The following is a 24,315-nucleotide window of genomic DNA, read 5'->3' as shown; positions in this document are numbered from 1 at the left end:
ACCAGCTCCGGTTGCCCTCAGCTCAAAGTTCTAGAGAGACATTTCTGTGTTGTCAGGTGAGTTCTAGGTGGAACAGGGACAAAATGCCGATCCCCTAAAAAATGAAGGAGCCCTACCAGGTCCCATCAGCACATAAGAGCCTACCCTCCAGAGAGGGGCCGTGCCTAAGGCAGGAAAGATTCCACCACTCAACAGTCTACACAGAGATGACTGTAACTAGGGTCTAGCTGCTTGGCAGCCTGAAGCACACAACCCTGAGTATCCCCTGGGCATTTGTACACACCAAAGAGTTTGCTTCGAGCAATGTACACAAGCAGCCAAACTTACTACAATCCCCTAAGGTGGAGAGATGTCATAATTATAAAGAAAAGACATTATAATTATGAAACAATTATAAATAGGTTGCTTTGGTTTTTAGAATGAGGATGGTTCCTTTGGCTTTGAATGCAAGGCCAGACTAAGCAAGCACACATCAAATACTTATTTTTTGAAATTTTTATATTTTGAGACAGAGTCTCACACTGCAGTTTTGACTGGTCAGAAAATCAAGATGTAGACTAAGATGCTTCTGAGCTCAGAGGGATCTGCCCACCCCTGCCTTCTGGATGCTGGATTAAAGGTGCCACCACACCTGGCCAATCTTTCTCTCCAAGGTTTCTTTGTGGCCAAGATGACCTAGAACTCAAGACAATTTTAGTCTCTCAAATACTGGAATTACAGGTGTGTGCTACTATACCTGAAAATAACAATTTCTTGAATAAAGAAAGGAACTATCAAATGAACTACAAATAAGCAAGCTAAAACCAATAAACAGCTAAGAGTTATTATTATACTGGGTACAGCAGAAACTCTATTCCATCAGAACACTCATGGATCTCTTCTTACTACGTAGCCCTGGCTGGCCTGGAATTCACTGTGAGGACCCTACTGGCCTTGACTCAGAGATCCACTTGCCTCTGCCTCCTGAATGCCACCATACCTGGCTCATTATGTGTTTTAAAAATGAACATTTCTGGATCATGAGTTCAGGGACAGCCTAGACTGCATGAGGTCCTACCTCTAAAACACCAAATAAACTAAAGTAAACTCATCTTTCTACTGTGATTAGTGTAGACCTTCAGAGCTCCAAGCAAAAATAAGGCTGACCCCAAAATCCTCTGACTGTCCACTCAACTGAGTGTCCTGTACTTGGGATGCACCAGCAAAGTATCACAAGCAGGATGTCGGCATTGTCTCAGGTAAGGACCAGAACATAATTTCTGACTTTGAAGCTAGCATGGTCTACGAAGTGAGTTCCAGGACAGCGGGCTATAAAAAAGAAACTCTGTCTGGGGGGACAGGGTTGGTGAGAACGAGGTTCTCACCGGATGGGGTTGGTGAACACCACCGTCAGCACAAGGATCCTGCTGCCCCATACAGTCACACACATTCCTCTATTGCCTTCTCCTCCCCAGTCCCTGGCAACATTAATATGCTCTCTATTTCTGAAATGTCTGCTATTTTAGAAAGGAAGTCATATAAACGGCACCATGAAGTATGTAGCCTTTTAGGACTGCCTTCTTTCCTTCATATTTTTCTGGAGACTTATCCAGATGGCTGTATCAATGAAGTCATTCTACTTTATTGCTACACACAGTATTTCATGGTATAGCGTTACCATTAAAAACAAAACAAAATGCCCCAAACCTCTTTACTTGATGAAGGACAAGTATCTGCAGTTTCTGGCTATTACAAATAAAGCCACAGTTCTAAGTATCCACAAGCACAGTGTGTACACAACTGAGTGCAACTCTTCAGCTGCAAACTACTACAGGCTTGGCTGTTTTAGAACCCACTGCTTTCCAGAACTGCTCTACCATTTTATCTTCCCACCATCAGCATCTACAAGGTGGAATTCCGGTATCTGCACACAATGAGGCATTACTGTTTACTTAGTCAAGATACTTTACAAAAATTTGGACTTCTTTAATAGCTAACAATGCTGAACATCTTTTCATGTACTGCTTTGCCCCTCGAGTGCCCGTCTATGGCCTCAAAGAGTCCTCATCTCACTAAGAAGGGAAGGAAATGCAGATCTTTGTTCCCTCTGTGGTCATTATCTACAAAACCAGAACTAAATTGAAATTCATTTGGAGGTAGTTCAACTCATCACTTCTTTTACCAATGTTTCTTTGCCACCCAACTATTCTGTCCTCCTAAGTTACACACACTTACAACACGCTGTTCTATCTGCTGCACCACATTAAACAGCACAGAGTCAGTATTATATGACTGACCAATGGTGGTAATGATAAAATGAATGCTGTTACAATTTTTCTACAAATTATACAGTATAGACCTTTAAAAAGAAACTGAAAAATGACCCCTTTTAAACATCTATATTCAGCCATAAACAACCATGTTCTAAATGTGTAACAAACTTACATCAACTAGAGCACACAATCCATAATTAAGTATAACAACATCTATTCAGGATGATTTTAATTACTGTGGTTCAGAGATGCCGTTATACATGAAAATCCATTGTGTAAATTTAGTTGCTAAATGTAGAAAAATACAGGCTGTTAAGAAACCTGTCTTCTCTTGGGTATAAAAAGTATAAAGTCCTTTGGGTTTAAATTTTGTAGGATACAAAAACAAAAGTATATGGAGACCAGGATCGTACCAGGTCCTAACCCCAGAAATGACCTCAAGAACCTGCTGACTACACAGGAAACCTAATAGCAGTAAGTCTCAGAGAGCCCACTTACCCCAATATAGACCTTATTCTGAGACGGGATTTTATGGTATAATCTTGGCTGTCCTGGATGAAACTTACTTTGTATACTCCACTAGATTCAAACTCACAAATACCCATCAAAGATGTGCACCACCATGCCTGGCCTCTAAATATTTTAAGAAATAAAACCCCCCTGAAGCTTCAGATACTTGGTGATGTTATAGGGTGGATATTTCTGTGCCTCCTACCCCCACCACTCCATACACTGAAGCCCTAATGCTAACGTGAAGGTATTTGGAGAGAGCCTTTAGACACAGTCGGTGTAGACAAGATCATGAGAGTGAACAGAAGTGCCCCACCCTCACTGGTGTCCTATATAAAGATAAAATTAAGAGCCAGGATCCCTTTACCTTCCCATGTGAGGATACAAGACACCTGCAAACCTGTGAAAGTGCCCCCCTAACTTGTGTACACACACACACACACACACACACACACACACACACACACAGACACGCATTTTAGATACCAGTACCAGTCAACTCAAAATCCTAAAAGTGATGCTCATACAACAGAAACTAAACACTTTTCCCCAGACACTGGCAACAGCCTCCCTGGGATAAACCTGCATGGATTTATTAGACAATGACAAACACTCACCTCCGAAAGTTAAGTCTCAAAACACACCCATGTGAACAAACGACATCCATGGCCCAGCAAAAAACTGCAGACAAGAGTCTGCTGATTTCAAACGGAAGTTCCTGTGGGAGCCAGTATGGGTAGTTAGGTGACAAGTGATCATCCCAGACTACAGACAGTTACTCAGTGAGACAGCAGGAGACACACACACACACACACACACACACACACACACACAAAACAGTCAATACAGCAAGGTTCAAGGATGTTTGAGCTACAGTCTTAACATTCAACAACGTACCAGGGTATTTTCTTCAGTAGCCATATTCAGAATATTTAATTTCAAAATAACGAGCAGATTCTACCATGGCAAGCAGAAATAGGACAGGGAGTATCAACTTCTTCCCCTAATGCCCACCACAAGACTGACGCGCCTGTACCTGTTTGATGCTACCATAGCACCATATAATGAAGTAATATTTTCACCCCATTTCTCTCATTCCTAACTGCAGGACAATGTCTTATAATCAAGTTTCCCAATGATTTAGTTCTTATCTCTCAAATAAAATATGCCCAGGCTTCATGTCCAATATATGAAGTGAGTTGTGTACAGAGAACATTTATTGGCTGACAAATAAGAAGAAATATAAAAAAAAATTACTAGGAAATGTAATGAGTTTTAAGATTTCGAAAGCTATCAAACTATTATGATATCAACCTATGGAATGATCACCTACATAGGAAAAGTTTTAGCTAAATGTTTATATTGGCTCTTTTCTGAAATAAAATTTTAAGATTTCAAATAGCTATACAAAATAGACTTTACAAACAATAAAATTCTCTTTTTCATAGCATATACTTATATATGCTTTTTAAAAAGGTGTGTTTATTTAAATGTGTACATATGCCTGCATGAAGGTGCACAGAGGCCGGGAGAGTGTGTCAGGTGTTAGGATCCTGTGTATTTTAAGTAAGCATGTATATAATCATAGTCATCAAGATACAGAACAATCAGATTGCCCCTCCTCCAGCCACCCCCATGCCCCTCTGTGGAATCTCTCCTCCTCTAACTACTTACTTTCTGTCCCTAGTCTCCTGAGTTTATACAAACAGGATCATGCAATATGCAAAGATTTCTTGTATTTAGCACAATGCGTCTAGGATTTTTTTTAAAGTGTTATATGTATTAGTGCATTTTTGTTTGTTGTTGTTGTTGTTGTGTTTTGGTTAATTTTTAGAGACAAGATCACTCACTATGTCGCCTTGGTTGGCCTCAAACTTACTATGTAGAAAAGAGGCATCTGTCTGCCTCTTGCATGCTGGGATTAAAGGCAACATCACATGTCCAGCTGGTAGTTTGGGTTGTGATATAAAAGTGCTCTATATTATTATTATTCTGTGATATAAATGTATTCTAGTTTACCCTTTAACCCTGAGTGTTCCTAGTTCTCAACAATTAAAAGATAAAGCTTTAGAATTTTATTTGGTTAAATACTTAGGAGTAGGAACTGCAACCACTGTTTAGATATAGTTCCAAACTTTGTTTTTTGCAACTACTCTTTTCAAGACATCTTCAGTGTGCTCAGGGGAGTTTCCTGTTAAAAAGAAAGCACTTCTCAGATTACTTTCAAAATGGCAGTTCTCTGTTTTACTACTTAATGTACTGTGAGATGTGCACTGCTGGCCAAAGCACATAGTTTTATCTCCTCAGACATCCTTAACGAGTCACTCGTGAACCGTGGCTCTCTAATTTCACCTTTCCAGATGAGCATTTGGCCCTCAGTATTAGACAAGGCATATGCTATGGACTGTTTTAAGTATTAAAACCAGGGCCTCTTACTTCAAGTCAAGCAGTTCCACAAAGACAGGCCCAGTCACATCTCCTGGTATGCCACTGTCTTTTAAGAACTTTCAGAGATAGATGTACAAAGAAATCTCAAGGTCTGGGGGAGAGATGGCTCAGCAGTCAGGAGCACTGCTCTTCCAGAGGTTCCAAGTTCAATTCCCAGCCACCACATGGTGGCTCACAACCATCTGTAACGGGATCTAATGTCCCCTTCTGGTGTATCTGAAGAAAGCCAACAGGGTACTCACATAAATAAAATAAATCAAGAAAAAGGAAGAGAAGGAGGAAGGAAGAGGAAAAAAGAGGAAGAAGGAAGAGGAAGAGAAAGAGGAGGAAGAGGAAAAAGATACTGATGAGGCATGGGGGCACACACCTTTAGCCCCAGCATTTGGAAGGCAGAAGCAAGGGGATCTCTTTGCATTTGAGGCTGGCCTAGTCTACAAAGTGAGTTCCAGGACAGCCAGGGCTACACAGGGAAACCCTGTCTTCAACCCCACCCCTAAATATGACAGAACCCACAAAAGGCCATGAGTCCTCACATACTAGCAATACATTAAACACAGGCCTTTTATTACCAAGTAGACTTAGATATAAAGTTAGATCAAGTTTTCAACTTTCCTCCCACACTCCCAGCCTTAAACCTTCTCCTTACAATGTGATAACTATACAATTAGTCTATTTTGATAGTTAGTGATCATTAATAACTTCAAGGTCTCTAAAATAAACACAGAAGTCTGACCCTTTGGCTTCCAATAAAGCCACTCAGGTTTAGAACTAGGTTGCTATGGAAACCCCACTGTCTACCCCAAGGATGACTATTAAATACACTGGTAGTACAATATACAATTTCCTTTGAAGCAACCTTTGCTGCAGGTTCTTTCTACTTATGCACTGACCTCTAAGAGTTACTATGACTTTCAGAATCAGCACTTTCTCTGTACTTACAACATAAAGATTACACTGTACCCAGGCTGGAGCTGTCCTTTGACTGTTAAAGAGTCTAATATTCATGTAGGTTGTAGGCCCAGGGAAAGATATGTTAACCCTCATCTATCTTCCCCTCTTCCCTTTTCTTGCCCTCTCTCACCCCCTTTAAAAGAGCCTTAGTTCAATCCTGCAGCCCAGTGACGCTGAGGCTGAGCACTGTTCAACCGTATGAACTCTCTGGGCTGAAGGTCTTTCCCAGCATCTGATGGTAACATGGTAAAGCTCAGGTAGCAATGGGTCACATGAATACAACTGTGGTTTACAGAGTATCATAGCACATCTACTAATGAAGCAGCTATTAACACTTGCAGGGCCAAGTTCAGAGACATTCTCAAGGTTAAGAACTTTGTTATCAATAAGTCTGATAGAACAATATCTTCTTTAGAAAGAAAGCTGCACTTAAGAGTTAAAACAATTGATTTTAGTACAATTCTGAGTTTGTTGTTTGTTTAGCTGGCCCAGTTGTATTTTAAAACCACGGTTAAGGGGAAGCAGAACCACCTAAACCGTCTCTGGTGACTATAGGTAGCCAAGCCACACTTCTACACAAAAGGGAAATCGGTAGTTTTACAGTGCGGGACCTACAGACACTACCATAATCAAATAATCAAGAGGTGATTCATTCAAACGGATTCATTGCTTCTGTAGTATTTTGTCAAAAACACAAAACCCCAATCTAATTGTGAGATGATACCAAGCAAACCAAAATTAAGGACACAGCATGTCTGATCAGTACTTACTGAAACGTGAAGGCCATGAAACAGGAAGAGTAAGGTTGGAAGAGACTGACTAAGGACATGGAAAACAGAGAGGGGGAATTCTAAAATAGAAAGTGTGTATGCACACACACATGCGTGCATGTTAAAACAAACCAATTCCTGGGCTCCCTACTGCTTCAGTCTATTGTATGTAAGGAAAGGTACAGCAGGGCTTAGCAGGGATTCCATGTCCCGTGTTCTCTCTCTGGCTCACATCAGAAGCCCTCGAGGCATCCCTAGGACCAGCATACAACCTAATTACAAGTACAGTATTTCCGAAGTCCTCAAATGATTGACTTTAAAATGTCATTTTATTTCAAATTGATGACTAGAGGCAAGCTTTCAGTTCCCAACATTGAAGGGGACACTTCCTGCCCCCCCACTCCCCTGCTTCACTTCCTGCCCCCCCACTCCCCTGCTTCACTTCCTGCCCCCCCACTCCCCTGCTTCACTTCCTGCCCCCCCACTCCCCTGCTTCACTTCCTGCCTCCCCACTCCCCTGCTTTACTTCCTGCTTCCCCACTCCCTGGCTTCACTTCCTGCCCCCCCACTCCCCTGCTTTACTTCCTGCTTCCCCACTCCCTGGCTTCACTTCCTGCCCCCCCACTCCCCTGCTTCACTTCCTGCTCCCCCACTCCCCTGCTTCACTTCCTGCTCCCCCACTCCCCTGCTTCACTTCCTGCTTCCCCACTCCCCTGCTTCACTTCCTGCTTCCCCACTCCCTGGCTTCACTTCCTGCCTCCCCCACTCCCCTGCTTCACTTCCTGCTCCCCCACTCCCCTGCTTCACTTCCTGCTCCCCCACTCCCCTGCTTCACTTCCTGCTTCCCTACTCCCCTGCTTCACTTCCTGCTTCCCCACTCCCTGGCTTCACTTCCTGCTTCCCTACTCCCTGGCTTCACTTCCTGCTCCCCCACTCCCCTGCTTCACTTCCTGCTCCCCCACTCCCCTGCTTCACTTCCTGCTTCCCCACTCCCCTGCTTCACTTCCTGCTCCCCCACTCCCCTGCTTCACTGTCCTGGAAGGAATTGTTTTGTTTTTTTCCCAATATAGTTTTAATTTCATGAGTGGACGTCAGTCAGCCTTTATGAGCTGTGGTACTGTGATTTGTTAGCAGGTAAGAGAATATAAAGTGACAGATGACCTCTACAATTCCAGTTCTTGTACCCCTTGACCTAGATGGAGTTCCACTGTTTGCTGGTCAATTTGTGCATGTAATAACACTTCTGAGATTACACAACTCTCCCTTCCTGGGGTTCACTTTAGGTGGACCTTTTTTTTTTTTTAAACCTCTATTTTGTTTTTCATTTTGAGACAGTTTTAACATAAAACCCAGGCAGTCTTCTGCTTAGGCCTCTTGAGCCTAGGAGCCACCACTCTTACAGATACTTACATACACACTGCTAGGTAAGCTCCCTTCCAGATGAATAGCAGCTAATGCTAAGGCAGTCTACCAAAGGCACCAGTAACAAACAGGATTTCATCACAGAGCTAAGATGCTAGCCTTATAAAATATCACCAACAGAACTGATGCCTTACATAGGACATTTAGGTAAGTCCTCTGGAGCATAAATAAGATTTGAGGAAGAGGAGAAAAGTTCTACAATAAGACATGAAACAATGAAGACTAACAAAAGTTGCCCTGCTCTCAATTAGGTAAAAAATGACATCACACACAAAAGCTATTTACTCTAGAATGTGAGCCTATAGTTTTCTTTTCCTCCTGTGTGAATTTTGTAACCCAGACAGAATTGGGTTAAAATACATAAATGTTATAAAATAAACACTTTCCTAAGAAGGGTGAGATTTTGACCCTTTTAGAGTCGTGTCTAATTCCTTTAAGAAAGACCAAGTCGGCAGCCTGGGAGGTTCTATCAGGGCACACTTCATCCAAGTATTTTAGAACACTTCCTCAGATGCGTGCATCTTTGCAGGGCTAGCAAACACCTAGTGCTGCCCCTCAGTAAGGGGAGTGAGGTGGAAGAAAGCCACGGAGCTCAGCTCATCATGGGCACTACTGGGGAGTGAAGACATTAAACAGGACTCCAAATCCACTTTCCTCAACAAACTCGGTAGTCTGGAAAACTGAGGACTTCTGGTCTTAGTCTTATTCTTATTTTCTGCCTGATGCTCTAGGTAGTTGAAAAGCCAGGACTCTCTACTGTACACACCCATGCTCGTTCGAAAGTCAAGCTCCTAGATAATCATTATAGCTTATTAAGTAGATATCAAATCTAGTAACCATTCAGAAAATTTTCTTGGGGTGGGGTGGTGATTCACAGCACATCAATGACATCAGAGAGAACTGTTAACAAAATGCAGTCTAAGCAAGGCTCTCTGACTTCCCTTGGAAAACATCAGTAGCAAGATACCAAAGAAATTCTCTTACCATGAGCAGCCTACTCTGTATGTGATGCTAAGTGGACTTTAGAAAAATTCCAGAGAAATAAATATGTCCCTATCCTCTCCTTTGACCTTTAAGACAAATGTGCAGGAATGCATATGAACATACCCTTTATATTATACAATAAACTTCAAGATAAAATTGCCTCCCACAGAAGCTTATGACATTCATATTCGGTTAATGCTGCTACTAGTAAGTGAAAAGTCTGTGTATGGACACCTGTGAGCTCAGACCTAGAAGCAAATATACAGAATATAGTAAATCTTCTGAGGCAGCATAAGCACTCTTATACCTTTAAAACTAAAATCAACTAGATTAACAGATTTCAGAAATTATTTTTTATTTCGTTGACTTCACACTGGCTTCATAAAAATATTCAACCTTATTTGCTTAAAAAAAAAAAAAAAAACCAACCAAGGTAATTTAATGAGAAGATACAGCATCAGTACTTTCATTTGGAGTCCAGATTATCTGAATGTAGTTATGTGGCCTCTGCCTTCCTTTAAAATGAGCATTTAAGCCAGCCCTCGTAAGCCAGCCCTCGTGGCACAGGACTGTTATCCCAACACTCGGGAGTGCTGAAGCAGGGCATAAGTTCAAGGCCAACCTATAGAAACAGTCAGCATTAGCAACACACCAAGACCCTTGTGCAAAACAAAAACTGAAGTTCCATCAGCAGAGTTAAATGGTACTATCTTCATATCACCTGACTTTAACAGGTGTCTAGAACTCACTTTGTACCTTATAGCAAGAGAAAACTATCTTTAAAAATTCAAACTCCCCCACCACACATATTTTAGGCATTTTTTTGCTTGTTTATAGTCATAAAAAGGACAGCCTACAGTCACTCTTTTGTATTACATATCCAAACAAAATGTCAGTTTCAAAATATCTGCTTAGCCTTACAGGAGATTTGGCTAGGACAATAAAAAACCATAAAACTTAAGTGACTTCTACCCCCTCAGCTACCACACTGAGCTGCAAGAACAGAACTCAGCACATTAACTTGGAAATCTAGTTGTAGACAAGTTCTTAGTTCGGAGCAAAACATTTTTTCTAGGCATAAAATTATTAAATAATACCGAAAAGACTAAGGATAGCATAAAGGCAAGCAGGGAGAGTGGGCAATATTATTGTTCTACCTGGAGACTAACCACAATGCATGTTCCAAACAAGGGGTACTCACTCGCCACTTTCATTTAGCAGGTGCTGTCCCTTCCCAGTGCTGCCCACACTGAGCCTCAAGCAAAGAGAGAGACATGGGTGAATGGAACTCACCAGAATACCAGGAGGGGCCTTGCCATGAAAAACACCTGCACTTTTACTCAATGAGTTTTCCTGAACCTTCCTCTCATCTTCACTGTTATCTTCAAGGTAAAACATCTTAAAATGGAAAAAACTTATCAAGCATGTTGAAGAAACTTCAACAGAGGTGAAGGCACCAACAAACAGTTATTCTGCGGACAACCAAGTGCTAACTGCCGCAGAAAGGGACATAGTTAAAACTGAAAGCAAACAGGTCTTTAAAAAAAAAAAAAAAAAAAAAAAAAAGCAATGCACACACCACTTTACCAATGAGATTTGCTCAAAATGCCTGGGCCCCATCTCTCCCCAGATGATAAGCAGGGGCATGGGGCAGGCTACACCATGTGTTTACACTGATAGGTACCAAGTCCTGCCCAATCACAAGAGGGTCAACTACAGTTTCCATCTCACAGAACAGGGATTGAGTTAATGATTCCTTAAGCCAATTGCATCTTCATATGTAGAAATAAAAACAGCTATACACAGGGGGCAGAGGGGAGAACTCCTGTAGTCATGTGAGGGTAATGATGTTTAGATGGGATCACTGTGTTCCTATAGTCCAGCTACTATTAGTTTTGCTTCATTATACTGGCATAACCTAGCACTTCTCACAAATCTGGGAGATACCCTGGCTCAGCACTCTATAAATGACAAAACTAGACTTTATGAGTATGACAAAGCAACACTTAACTCCCATGGTTTACTTGCCAGCTCTCAGAATGCCACCACACAGTAACCACCACACAGTAACCTCAAGCTTTCTAGAACCCTAAAATACACAATACACATGGGTAAAACACACATATATACTTGATTTTTAAGTTAAAATTTTTATTGAAGTCATTTTCTCAGACTCTACAGTTTATTACAGATAGCCTCCAACCACATATGCGGACTGAATTTTCAAGCAGGTTAGTACTGAATGCTATAACAAGATGAGAGAAGACAGCCACTTGATTTGAAAGACTTGGTATGAAAAATAAGAAAATTATGATGTATATGTGTGTTGAAATGATAGTCTATATTCTAAATTAACTATATTAGTTGATTTTTTTCCTGCACCTTGTGGGTTAAAGTATGGTACAGGTGCACACACTTAGATGATGTGCACATGTTCAGAGGACAGACTAAGTCAGGCCTGCTGCATTACCCTGTTCTTTATTTCTTTCAGAGTCTCTCACTGAACCTAGAGCTTGTCTGACAGCACAGCAGGCTCTTCTCACTCTCACCCGCAGAGCTACAGCGAGCCTCTATGCCGCTTCTTTTACTAATATGACAGATAGGAAACTCAAAATTACACATACAGCGGACACTCAATGTCCGCTGTATGCCACTGTTGTAACACCATGATATAATCTCGAAAGGTGAAATGTTTTCCTAGTGAGGAACTGAAGGTAACAGGAGTTTAATAGTTCTATACAGGCAGCAGCCCTCTGAGGGGTTTCCTTTATCGTCAAACTTCACAAGGGCAAACATTTTAGCCAAGAGGGGATGGTAGTGCTAACCACAACAACACTCCATGAGAACTCACGTAATAAAACTGTTGCATAGTGGAGGTGTCTCCGTGGGTAAAGCATTTTCCAAGCCTGACGACTTGAGTTTTGTCCCCAAAACTCTTATGGTGGAAGAAATGACTCCCATAAATTGTCCTCTGACCTTCACATGCATGCTGTGGCACTCTACCCACAAAAGAACATGTAAAAAATAAGGGGAACAATTACAAAATCAATCTCCCCAACATTAAAAATAGAAAAACCCATTATATTCAAGTCATTTTTCCCAGCTGCTGTCAGAGGAGATTAACAAAGCATCCACATTCCCATGCCACTTAATTACATGTCACATAAACAACCCTCTTCACAGGGGAACTGAAGGGTACACAGGAGAAATAAAACTTCACTCTGAGCTGAAAGAGACATGAGAGGTCAGCAGAGAAGAATGGGAGAAAAACAAACACGGGATGAAGGAGAAATGACCTAAGATGCAAAGTCAGAGGCAGAGGAAACAAAATGTGGTTAAGAAAACAGAGAGAGATCAGAAAAGGCAGAACTAAGCAGGAAGTTAGATGGAGACAAAAGAGAAAATCGTCTATCTTAAATGTGAGGAAGCTAAGGTCCAGAAAGAGGTCAGGCTACTAACTAGAGGTCACTCGCTGAAGAAGGCACGGGTACAGAACAGGACTCCTCCAGCTTCTCCAGTTCTTTCTGTGGTTAGTGTGTGTGTTTCATTTGCCAAGCTGAGACCCAAAGAGAACGTGCTAGGGGTGTGGAAGCAGCTGACAAACTCAGATGTGAAGGCCGGACAGGTGAAATGTGGAAACTAAGCAGGGCCGTGACAGTGGTGTAACAAAGTCTGGGCAAGATTCACTCCAAAGGCCTCTTACATAACACACTAGCCACTGGGTTTCCTGCTCACCTCAGCATTATGTCACTGTTTTGATGAATAACTCACAAAATGTCCTGCCTGCAAAGGAACATGTACCATGGACCCATCAGAGATGAGTTCATCTGAACACCTAGGTTGCCACCTACAGATTCCTCCCAAGTCCAGATCTGTGGCACTTTCCCTCCTGCCCAACACACGGTAAAATCACAGGCAATGATTTTCAATCTGCCCCATAATTAAAAAAAAAAAGTATCAACCTCTTCTGTCAGTGTTAAAAATAAAAGTAAATTCTGAGGGCTCTGTTAAGAGCATTAGTTTAGAAGGAACATGTATGTACCCAGCCTTTCGGAATTCCTGGGTTCCGTCCCTAGCAAGCAGTCAAATAAAGCAGGTTCGATGGTACACACCTGGAGTCTTAATACTCAAAGGAGAGGGAAAGGGGGTCAGGAAGTCCAACATCCTCCTCAAGTATGTGGGGAGTTAGCAAAGCCAGTCTGGGCTAAATGGGGTTTTTTTTTTTTGTTTGTTTGTTTTGTTTTTTTTTATACAAATGGTTGAGTCCTGAAGAAACTCTTTTTTTACTTTTGCATAGCATTTTTAATAAAAAAAAATTATCTGCCCCCCTCGGACCCCTGAGAACATATCTCCCTATTTTGCCCAAGCTGGCCTCAAGCAATACTACCATCTCAGCCTCCTAAGTCTTTAGACTATAGGGAAATGGCACTATGCTGGCTCTTCTGTGACTTTGAAAAGTGGGGGTCAGAATGTGGTGGAGTCCGATCCAGGAGTGAGGAGACCCTGAGCTACACAGCAAGTTCAAGAACAGTCTGTGTCTACAGGGTAAGACTGGTGATAGAAGGAAGGGAGGAGGGGCAGAAAGTTCCTAACATTTAACTTTGCATCTAGCTTCAAGAAACAAAGTTAAAATGATGTCCAGAGAATCATACCCCACCAGTGCTATTTTTTCATCATCAGGTATTTGGGACAACTAGGTGTGGTGGGCTTCTCCCCACTTTCCTTTTCCCTTTTGTCTTTAAAACTTTCTTTGAATGTTTTGTTTATTTCACACCATGCACCCCAATTCCACTCATCTCCCTGTCTCTTTGTATCTGCCCTCTGCCCTTGTAACCTGCCCACAAAACAAACAAACAAACAAAAAAAAGCAAGCAAACAAACAAAATAATCCATCTTACCCTAAAGCTGCAGTGTGTCACAGTGTTTTGCTCAAACATCTTTACTTGCAAATGTTCACTGTAATGAATCATGGTCAGGCTTGGGACCTCTGGCTTCTGCTACACTATCAATACTGAATCCTCACCCAGACTCCTCTTGGATATATGTTGTGCTGTTTCATGGAGATCCTGCAGCAGCTTTGGATCTATAAGACTGGCCCCTTGAGCTGCTCCAGCAGGTCATAGATGGGCTAGATGTTGAGGTGGGCCAACTCAAAGCCCTGGATCTGGGCCTGGGTAGTATCTGAGCTGGTCAGCACACCAGCTCTTAGTGCTAGCGCTCCAGCACTGCCCCTGCACGCTCCACTTGCTGTAGCTGGGGCCGCTCACCCATTCTCATGTCCTTGGACCCTGCTCACCGGCAATGTCACCACCAGGGTCAGCTTTACTGTGCTGCACAGGGGTGATGCAGGGCCTGCTCTCCTGCCGCCATAGGGGGTGAGGGATGAGAGGAAGAAAGCATCTCTCCTGCACCCATACCACCTCATAGCAGGCGAGAGTTGGGGCCAGCTCTCCAGAGTGCTGCAGCTGGTAAGGGGCATGGCCAGCTCTCCCAAGTGCTATACTGAAGTAGACAGTTTCTCCCTATATCTGTAGTTAACTATAATTCACTATTTAAAGTTAAACAAGCGAAAGGGACCGGAATGTTTAAGAACAAGGGGAAATTGCTCTTACTACCACTCTCAGGTTAGCCAACCCTTGTCACCTAAGTGTTTAGCAGGTAATAGCTGCACAGCTTGCTCAAGTTCCTGTAGGCATAATTTTTTGCAACCTACTTTTAGTAAGGGTTCAACCTCTCCTCTAGCTCATCACACAGCAAAGGTAGTGGAAGAGAAAAGTTACTAGGATCTGGGGGAAGTGGACCTGCTGCAATGGTTCTCTGGGGCGTGCTCGATCTTCTCCGGCATCAGTTCAGTTCCCTAGCAAACACCAAATATGACTCAGCAGCTGCAGACCAGTCCTCTAGGAAAGCAGATTATCAGGCATGAACCAGCAGCTGCTGTCCAGTCCTTTCTGCAGGCAGACACCAGGCACGAACCTAGTTCAACCCTGAAGAAACTGCAAGGCTCGCCAACCTGCCCTAGGTGAGCAGTTTTTGGGCAAGTTTCTCTCAATGGCTGTGTTACCACAAATTGAGCTCAATAATGCTATGTAAGGCAAACCAATACATGCATATTGTTAGCAAAGAATAAAAAGCTGCAGGAAACCAAACCAATGTTCAGTGCTCATCTCCCACTGTCTGTGAGGTCAAATTTATATCCCTTCATCACAGGTCCTTTCATGTGTTTGCTATAACAAAACATCCTTTCTCCTGGGTTACATCATTTGACATAACTAACTTTCCAAAAAAACTAGACGATTCCACTTCAAGTTCAAGTGTTTCATAATACTCTCACAGACTCCTTGAACTAACACAACAGTATCAACTATGACTGAATAATGAGACGCAAACAGGCCCTTCTAAGAACACAAAGCAAAAGCCAGCAAAAGGTCTTGCCTTTCTGCCCTTCTACAGTTCTCTCTCTAGTTTCTAGTGTAAACTTTATATGAGAAAGAATTAGATTCCTGCCCAAGAAACTATATGCCTGGAGGATTACTAAGGTATAAACTTCTTTCAAGGCTCCTCATTTATATGTATTAAGTGACACATTTCAGGCTGAGAAGATAGCTTGTCTGTGGGCATGATGAGGTACTGGTTTAATCCCTGTTCTGGCAAAAACAAAACAAAGAACATTCTGCATCTTGCTTTGACATCTGTTGGTTAATTAAAAAGGTGATTTCTCAATATTTTCATCTATTAAATTCAAGGATTAATGAATTATGTCTCTCCTGTGGCTTGGAATATTCTTATAAAACTAGATATCCACACCTCAGGTTACAAACTTTGGACCAAGCATACCTCTAAAGTCTAACCCTTCTTAACCAATGTCATGTTTGGCCTGTATTTTGAGGAGTTTCCTGGCTACAGCAGTCAAGCATACCTGCTTAGTAAGAGGAGAGAACCGGACAGTCCAATCAAGGACCAGAATTATGTATGGTCTCTGGCTGTAATTTCTGGCCAATACTATCACAAAGTAAAGCCAAGAGTGAAGGCTTCCGCCCAGCATAAGCAGAAGGTGTGTGGAGTATCCTCAGCTCTTTCTGAGATGCACAACTTACCTAAGTCAACACCCTTTTAACCCACCTCAGCTCAGTCTGTGCACTGATGCACAGGAATGACATGCTAAGTAGGCCATGTCAGCCTAGTTCACAAGTAACAAGAACTGCAGAAGCAGGGGGATGGTACATCCTTGGATCCCAGCACTTGGGAGGCTGAATCTTGAGTTATAGGCCAGGCTGGATCACAAGGTAAGATCGGGCTAAAGAAAAAGACGTTGAGGTATTAGTCTCATCAAATTTTAGAATGGGAATTTTAACTGTGGTGGTTCTACTCTTTCCTGAAGTAAATCATTTCTAGAGACAATGGTGCTGAAACCACAGCAAGAGAACAGTGTTAGGTTTACTCCCAAAGATCAAAACTGAAATGGCTGAAAACTTGCCCCCCCACCCCCCCCAGAAAAGTGGAAGAGTCAGTCCACCTCACACCTCTGGACTCCTCATAGTACTAACCCTTCTCGGACTGGTCCTCAACCCTCAATGACAACTCCACCTCGAGATCCCCTGGATCCTGAAAAACTGGTAACCGATTATTTTGTTTCTATGACTTCTTTCATTATTTCCAAACATCTTTTTTAATTTAAGGAAAATTAGTAGGCAGCAGGAACCCTCCTCCCTGCTGTCTTTTCTCCATTTATGGAAATGGACTGCTGCTATAGTGCTGACAGCTTAGACAGTGTAATGGTTCTTTCAGATACAGCGTTTATTTAAACACCAAACAAGGTAATAACTCAAAAGTAACTGTGAAGGACATACAAGTACTAAGACCACATAGTGTCATCAGTGAGGACACGGAGCTACAGTTGGTGACACAGAGGCCCAAGGAAAGAGCCAGACGGATTCTGAGCTGCTGCTTTTAACCACAGTGCCCACATTTAATCAAGTTTTCTCTTCAGTGTATTAGGAGACTGAAAACCAAGAGTCAGCAGTGCTGCCAGGAAACAAACAGTTACTGATCTGCTATCTGAAACCCTAGTTTGTCTCTGCACTCAGCTCTCTGCTAATTTCCTGTTGTCTCCCGTTTCATATTCCTGCACGAAGCCTCAGGGAGTAACTAGCAGAAAAGATACGTACTTGAATAATTGTACTGCTTCTGTTTAGTTTGCTGAGAAAGGGTTTCAAGCAGCCTAGCTGGCCTCCACCTCCCGAGTGCTGGCAGCACTGTTGTGCACTACCAAGTCCAGCCTGTCTGAAAATTCCAACACCCTCCTTACGTCTGCCTCCATGTAACGACTGTATGTAACCAGTGCAATTTAAATTAGAAGAAAATATCCGAACTCTAAAACTGCCCCCCCCAGGAGTTGAATCTGTTTCAACTGAGTTTGTCTGAGAGCACTGAGGATGTTTAGGAGCACAGTACTTGCCTGGGATGCAGGAGACTGTATTTATTCCCAACGTTGTAAAACCCAAAATCCAAACAAAAAAAAAAAAAAAAAAAAAAAAAAAAATCCCTGTCTGAGATATGTAAGAGAGAAACTGTAGCATTAATACTCATTTTTTTTTCTTGATACAAGGTCTCACAGCACAGTTCAGGCTAGCTGTCAGCTCTCCTGTCTGAGGTGCTACTGTTTGGCTTTAATACTTAATTTTATATATGACAGACAATAACTATACATATGGAGACAAATTAAATCCAGATGGTAGGAATAGCTGCACACTTTACTGACGTAATAATAATGCACTCAGCTTTGCAAGTCTTAAAGGTGAAAGGCAGGTAGTATCTATATATGACCACATCACTGTCAGCAAACACAATTCACAAAAGCAAAAAGGCATCTACAAGTACCGACTAAAAAGAAGTATGTCTTCTAAGTGTTGTACTGAAACAGAACAAGTGTGACACTATATTCTTTTTGTTCAAAATAGACTTAATAAAGAGTCTCTAGAAATGGAATATAAATTTATATAAAAATTATCAGACTTTAACAACCCAAGTCTGTTTTTCAGAAAAATGTTAATACTTCTTAATGTGAAAAACTATACAGAGTTAAGTGTTTATGATAATAGAGCAGATAATACTGTGTGTACATATGTAATACATATGTGTGTATGTATCACTACACAATCCTGGCATTTAAATGCATTAACAATAACTCAAGTCCCCAGGTACACCAGACAACCCTCCATCCTGCTCTCCTGTGCCTTCTGTCCTCCCTAACAAAGGGCTTCTGCTTTGCATTTACTGATCAGCACAGAAAGCATAACTTGGGAAAAGAATGAGGAACACTTTAGAGAAATACTAAGTATTACAAGGGATTAAGTTGCTGACTCCCACAGACCCAACTGACTCAGACAGCAAGTGAACCACTACTATCAAATAATATTGTATGTTGCATACAATATTTATGCCTCTTCATTTTATAAGATCATTTGCAACCTTGTTTGCTGGTTTCAGCAAGTGATTATTAAAACACACTCCTGGTCAGCGGCATGGAAGGATAGGATCACAGTTGTGAGTTAGCTTAGGTTGTTTACATGGAAAATCTAAGGCAAGGATGGTTTCCACAGTGTCTTCTTAAAGGCAGGCTAAACAAACCGGCAGAGTACACAGCCGGATAGCAGTCTTGAGTCTTAAATGACCTCAAGTTGTAGTGCTAACTTTGGCAGTGTCTTCGAATGTAAGAAATTTTAGCTGCATGGCATCGGTTTTAAGAATTTTCAAGAATTGGTTGTGGAGGTTTGAATATGCATGGTCCAGAGAGTGACACTATTAAAGGAGTGGCCTTGTTAGAGGAAGTGTGTCACTGTGGAAGCAGGCTTTGAGACTTTCTTCCTAGCTGCCTGGAAGTCAGTCAGTCTCCTGTTTGCCTTTGGAACAAAGAGGTAGAACGCTCAGCTCCTTCTTTAGCACCATGTCTGCCTGGACTTTGTTATTCTTCCCACCATGATGATAATGGACTGACTGAACCTCTGAACCTGTAAGTCAGCCCCAATTAAATGTTGTCTTTTATAAGGGTTACCTTGGTCATGGTGTTTCGTCACAGCAATGAAAACTCTTAAGATATTACTTTTATTTCTGTATATAAGTGTTTTGCTTGTGTGTATGTATGTGTGGTATGTGTGCTTGGTGCCGATGGAAGGCAGATGAGGACTTAAGAGTTAGAGACAGTTGTAAGTAGCTATGTGTGTGCTGGGAATTGAACCTGTCCTTCTGGAGCAGCACATGCCCTTAATCACTGTGCCATCTCTCCAGCTCCCTCCTAACACTGTTTATCTAGTACTTAATGAATCACTTCCTGGAGTGAGTCTTTGTATGCCTTCATCTCTGATCCTTAGGATTTATGAACAATACATTTGCTTACTCCTTTCTCTCACAGACTTCAACAAGATGTCAGAGGAGCCGGAATAATGGTTCAGTGGTTAAGAGGATTGGCTACTCTTCCAGAGAGCCAGATTTGGTTTCTAACACCCCCATGGCAGCTCACAAATGCAATAGCTTCAGTTCTGGGAAGATCTGATGCCCTCTTCTGGCCTTTCCTACCAATAATCTTTCCAATGACACAAATAAACATGAATAAAATATGCTGATATTTTTAAAATTTAAAGCTTATTTTATATCAAGGGGCATTACAAAAAGACAACCTAAGAATATAAGAAAATATTTATAAATCATCTTTAATGAGTTTAATATCCAGAATATATAAAGAACTGCAAGCCATCAGAAGGACGATTTATTTATGGTGGGGAGAGAGCTCAGCAAGTTAGGGAGCTTTGGTACAAACCTGACAACTAGAGTTTGATTCCCGGAACCCATGTAAAACTAAAACGAACTCCACAAAGTGGTCCTCTGATCTGCATGCATGAACAAAGATTGAAGGAAAATTAAAAAAAAAAAAAAAAACAAAGAAAAAATTTTTTAAAAATTAAAGGAAATTTAAGGTGTAGGTAAAGAATTTGAATAATTCTTTAAAGAAGGTATAGCAACAGCCAATAAAAAGATGAAAAATCTCATCAGCGACATACAAGTCAAATCACAGTGACCCATCATGTCACTGCCCACTATAACTACGTGACTTTAAATGACAAGTGCCAGAGCAGGGGAGGAAATCTTTGTACACTATTAATGAGAGTGCAAAATGGTGAAGCCATTGTAAAAAATAGTCTGGAAGATCTTCAGAAAGCTCAACAGTGAATAACTATAAAATCCTGTCATTCCATATTCAGAAATATTCATAAAAAATCGCAAACCGACTCAAACAGATCCTGTATACGTAAAATTGTTCACTGCTCATAATACTGAATGACTTGGTTGGAAAACCCACAATGTTCCATTAGCAGATGGAGGGAAAATGTAAAATATATAAAAGCAAATGAGGTTCTGATATATGCAGCAAACACAGCCAGTGCCTAAAGCATGACTGCAGTCCCAGCCCTCGAGGTGATAACGTAGGAGGAGAGAGAGCCAAGCGAAAGGAAAGTGAAAGATCAGTTCAGACTGACTGCATTAGGACCAGGGACTAGGGAGCTTGTGCTTCTGCTGGGGGTTGGAAATGTTTCCCAAACAGAAGCAAAGGCTGCAAAGCATTTTCAACATAGTTACCACCACTAAACTACACACTTGAAGAAGGTAAGAAGGCGGCAAGTACAATGGAAAGTTAAATCAAACTTCAAGTAACACCACAGAGCTTGACGGCTCATCCTGAGCTAAAAGTGAGACCCTGAAGGGAGAGGCTCCAGTAATTAGCTAATATGACCCAGAATTAAGTCAATCCAGGGCAAGGCACAGTGGAGTATACCTATAATCCCAGCACTGGGCTGAGATGGGATACAAAAATTAAGGCCACAATGAGACTTTGTTTCAAAACAAAAAGAATATCTTAGTTTTTTACTATATTCTCTCTTAATTACTTCTATTGCCGTGAAAAGAAGCTTGCTTGCTGTTTCAGAAGGTGAGTTCTTACCATCACCTTGGGGAGGGTGGTGGCAGGCAGCAGGCAGGCAGGCAGGCAGGCAGGCAGGCAGGCAGGGTGCTGGAGCAGAATCTGAGAGCTTACATCTGATTCACAAGGACAAAGTAAATAAAGAGATACTGGGAATGGCATGAGCTTTTGAAATCCCAAAGCCCACCCCAAGTGACACATCTCCAAAAAGGTTGCCACCTTTCCTAATCCTACCCAAACAGTTCCAGGAACTATGAACCAAGCATTCAAATAAATGAGCCTATGGGAGGCCATTGTCATTCAAACCACCACACGAAAAGAGACCCTGACTCCAAACAACAAAAACACTATATTTGTTCTTTACTGGAAGTACCATCCTCAGGGTTTGGCATAGTGGCGTACCCCAGTAATCCCAGCACTCAGGAGGCTGTTCAAGACCAACCTGAGTCTCAAACAAAGTTATCACATATTCCTACAAAACTTTCATCTTATTAGGTCATTTGAGCCAGTCATTGAATACATTAGCCTTTAGGTTCCTTGCTTACAAAATCAACTTCTGGGTAACTGCTATGCACCCTTTCAAGCTTAAAAATACAAAAATTTTGACACTATAAAAAACATGCTTCCTAAGCATTAAACCTCGCTGAGCAGAGGTTTAATATTTGAGTACTCCCTACAACTTAACATTAACTAGCATTATGGTGAGTCTACAGTACAATTTAAACACAAGTTCTTCCTCCATTCAAAATGCCAGCAACAGGGAGGCAGCAGCAGCAGCAGGTAGATCTCTTCAAATTCCAGGTCAGCCTGGTCTACAGAGTGAGTTCCAGGGCAGGCAGAGCTACATAGCAAAACCCTGTCTCAACCCCCCCCACACACACACAAAAAGATACACTATATTTGTAAGGATACAAATCCACTTTTGATATCAAATTTGTAAACTAGGCCTTTTTTTTAAAAAAAAGTGTGTGTGTTTGTGTGTGTGTGTGTGAGTGTCAGTCTGCCTGCCTGTCACAGATATGGGTGCCAGTGAAGGCAAGAAGAAGTCATTAGATCCCTCACCCCCACCTCACTATGGATATCAAACTCCTGAAAGAGCAAAAGTGTTCTTAACCTACTGAACCATCTCTCCCACCCTTAGATCAGGCTTCTAAGCATCTACTGTGTAGCCTGAGAGATTAGTCAAACAGTGGTTTATATCAAGAATTTCTCAAAGCCTAACCAAGCACTGGAATGTGCCTTCTTTCTAGTGTGCCCACTGACAAACAGCATTCTGTATATGCTCACACAACTACAGCCCCTCTTTAACTTAAACGCAGACTCTAAGGATGAATGGGGCCTGTGTGCTACATGTGCACTTGCAAAGGTGTGTGTGCATTTGGAGGTCAGAGAACAATCTTTGGTCTTTGCCTTCCACCTTGTTTGTCACAGCATGTCACTTGCTGCATGGACCAGCTAATGGGGACAGGAGCAATTCTCCTGCTTCAGCCTTCCAGGTTGCCACAGAAGCACTTGATTCAGACAATTGCTAATGTGTCTAGCTGTATGTGGGTTCTAGAAATTTCAAACTCAGGTGCTGTGCTTTCAGAATAAGCATTTCTCTCACTGAGTCACTGCCCCCACCCCAACCCCTGATTCTAACTATTTGTGAAACAACAAGAAGATGCAGAAAAAATTTCAGTTATTCCTCAAAGTAGTTAAAATATGCTTTATCAGTTAAGAGTTTTCTAATGGAACAAAATTTATAGAATAAATCCATGTATGTATAGAAAGGGGGTTTATTGCAATGGCTTAAAAGCTGTGCTCCAGCTACTATAACAAAGGTAGCTGTTCAGTCCACAAGGCTGGATGTCTTGGCTGGCCTTCAGTGTATACCAGAATTGCAGAGAAGTAGGCTCTAATGCCAGAGAAGGAGGGGAGGAAGAGGGAAGAGGCAGGTAGAAAGAACAAGCTTCTTCCAAGTCCTTTACATAGGCTGCCAGCAGAAGGTGTGGCCCAGATTAAAGGTGGGTGTTCTCACCTCCAAAGATCGGGATTAAAGATAGGTCTTCTCACCTAAAAAGATCTGGATTAAAAGTGGGTCTGACCACTTCAGATGACTTCATTAAGAAAAAGCATCCCTCACTGCTACACCCACCTGCTTGGGTTTTAGTTAATTCCAGATATAGTCAAGGTTGACAACCAAGAATAGCCATCACATGTGCTCAGTCTGGCTCTACATACATAACAAAGGTAGCACAGGATGTTCACAGATGCAAACCCATCCCTCAAAGATGTGGCTATGGAAACACAATATTCACTAATCAAACATTTCCTAGCACAGGCCAGGAACCATGCTACCACCTCTAACTCTGCCCCCGAACCCCCACTGTAGAAAGGGCTGTAACATGAGAATGTCCAAAACATAAAGCTTGCTTTTTTCTCTTTGCAGACTTCTAGGTAAGTTTTTAAACACAGAATCAATTTGCCCAAGAGAATTGGTGGTTAGCACCAGTCAGATTGCCTCACCCTGTCCTGCATGTCCTGAGCTGCACAAAGAAATAGCTGGAGAACAGGAGAGTGAGGTGAGGGTGGGGTTAGTGGGGTCAGCAGCCAGGCCACAGAAATGCTGATTGGCTTTCTAGCTTTTAATATACTGTATTAAGTCTGGATTTTCCAATCTTAGCATACTTCATTTGGGGTCAGATAAGTCTTTGGGAATGAAAAGGCATTCAGCATCCCTGGCCTCCAACCACTAGATGTCAGCAGCACCCTCTTCTAAACTGTAACAAAAACAAAAATATTCTGGTTACTTTTGAAAGTCTTCTAGCAGGAAACCTGACCCTCAGTGGTAATCACCATCATTTGTGTATTGAGCTAGTCCTGTTTGATGGTTAGATCTGAGACAGGCTTTCCTTGTTTCAGCCTTGCAGAAGACTAGGTAGCCTAGGCTGGCCTCAAACTCATGATGTTCCTTCCAGTCTACCCAGTACTGGGTTTAGTTGTATGCCATTACTCGAAACAC

The 24,315-nt window shown here is 41.9% G+C and overlaps 1 protein-coding gene across 1 annotated transcript in view; it reads right to left on the bottom strand.

Moving 5' to 3' along the window:
• Positions 1-24,315, bottom strand: part of LPIN2 (lipin 2) — a 68,876-nt gene that overhangs the window by 36,195 nt on the left and 8,366 nt on the right. The window lies entirely within an intron of this gene.

The sequence above is a fragment of the Micromys minutus genome (assembly GCF_963924665.1).
Source record: "Micromys minutus genome assembly, chromosome: 23".
Lineage (NCBI taxonomy): Eukaryota > Metazoa > Chordata > Mammalia > Rodentia > Muridae > Micromys > Micromys minutus.
The sequence above is the reverse complement of the archived record's forward strand: the minus strand, read 5'-3'. Positions and strand labels throughout refer to the sequence as shown.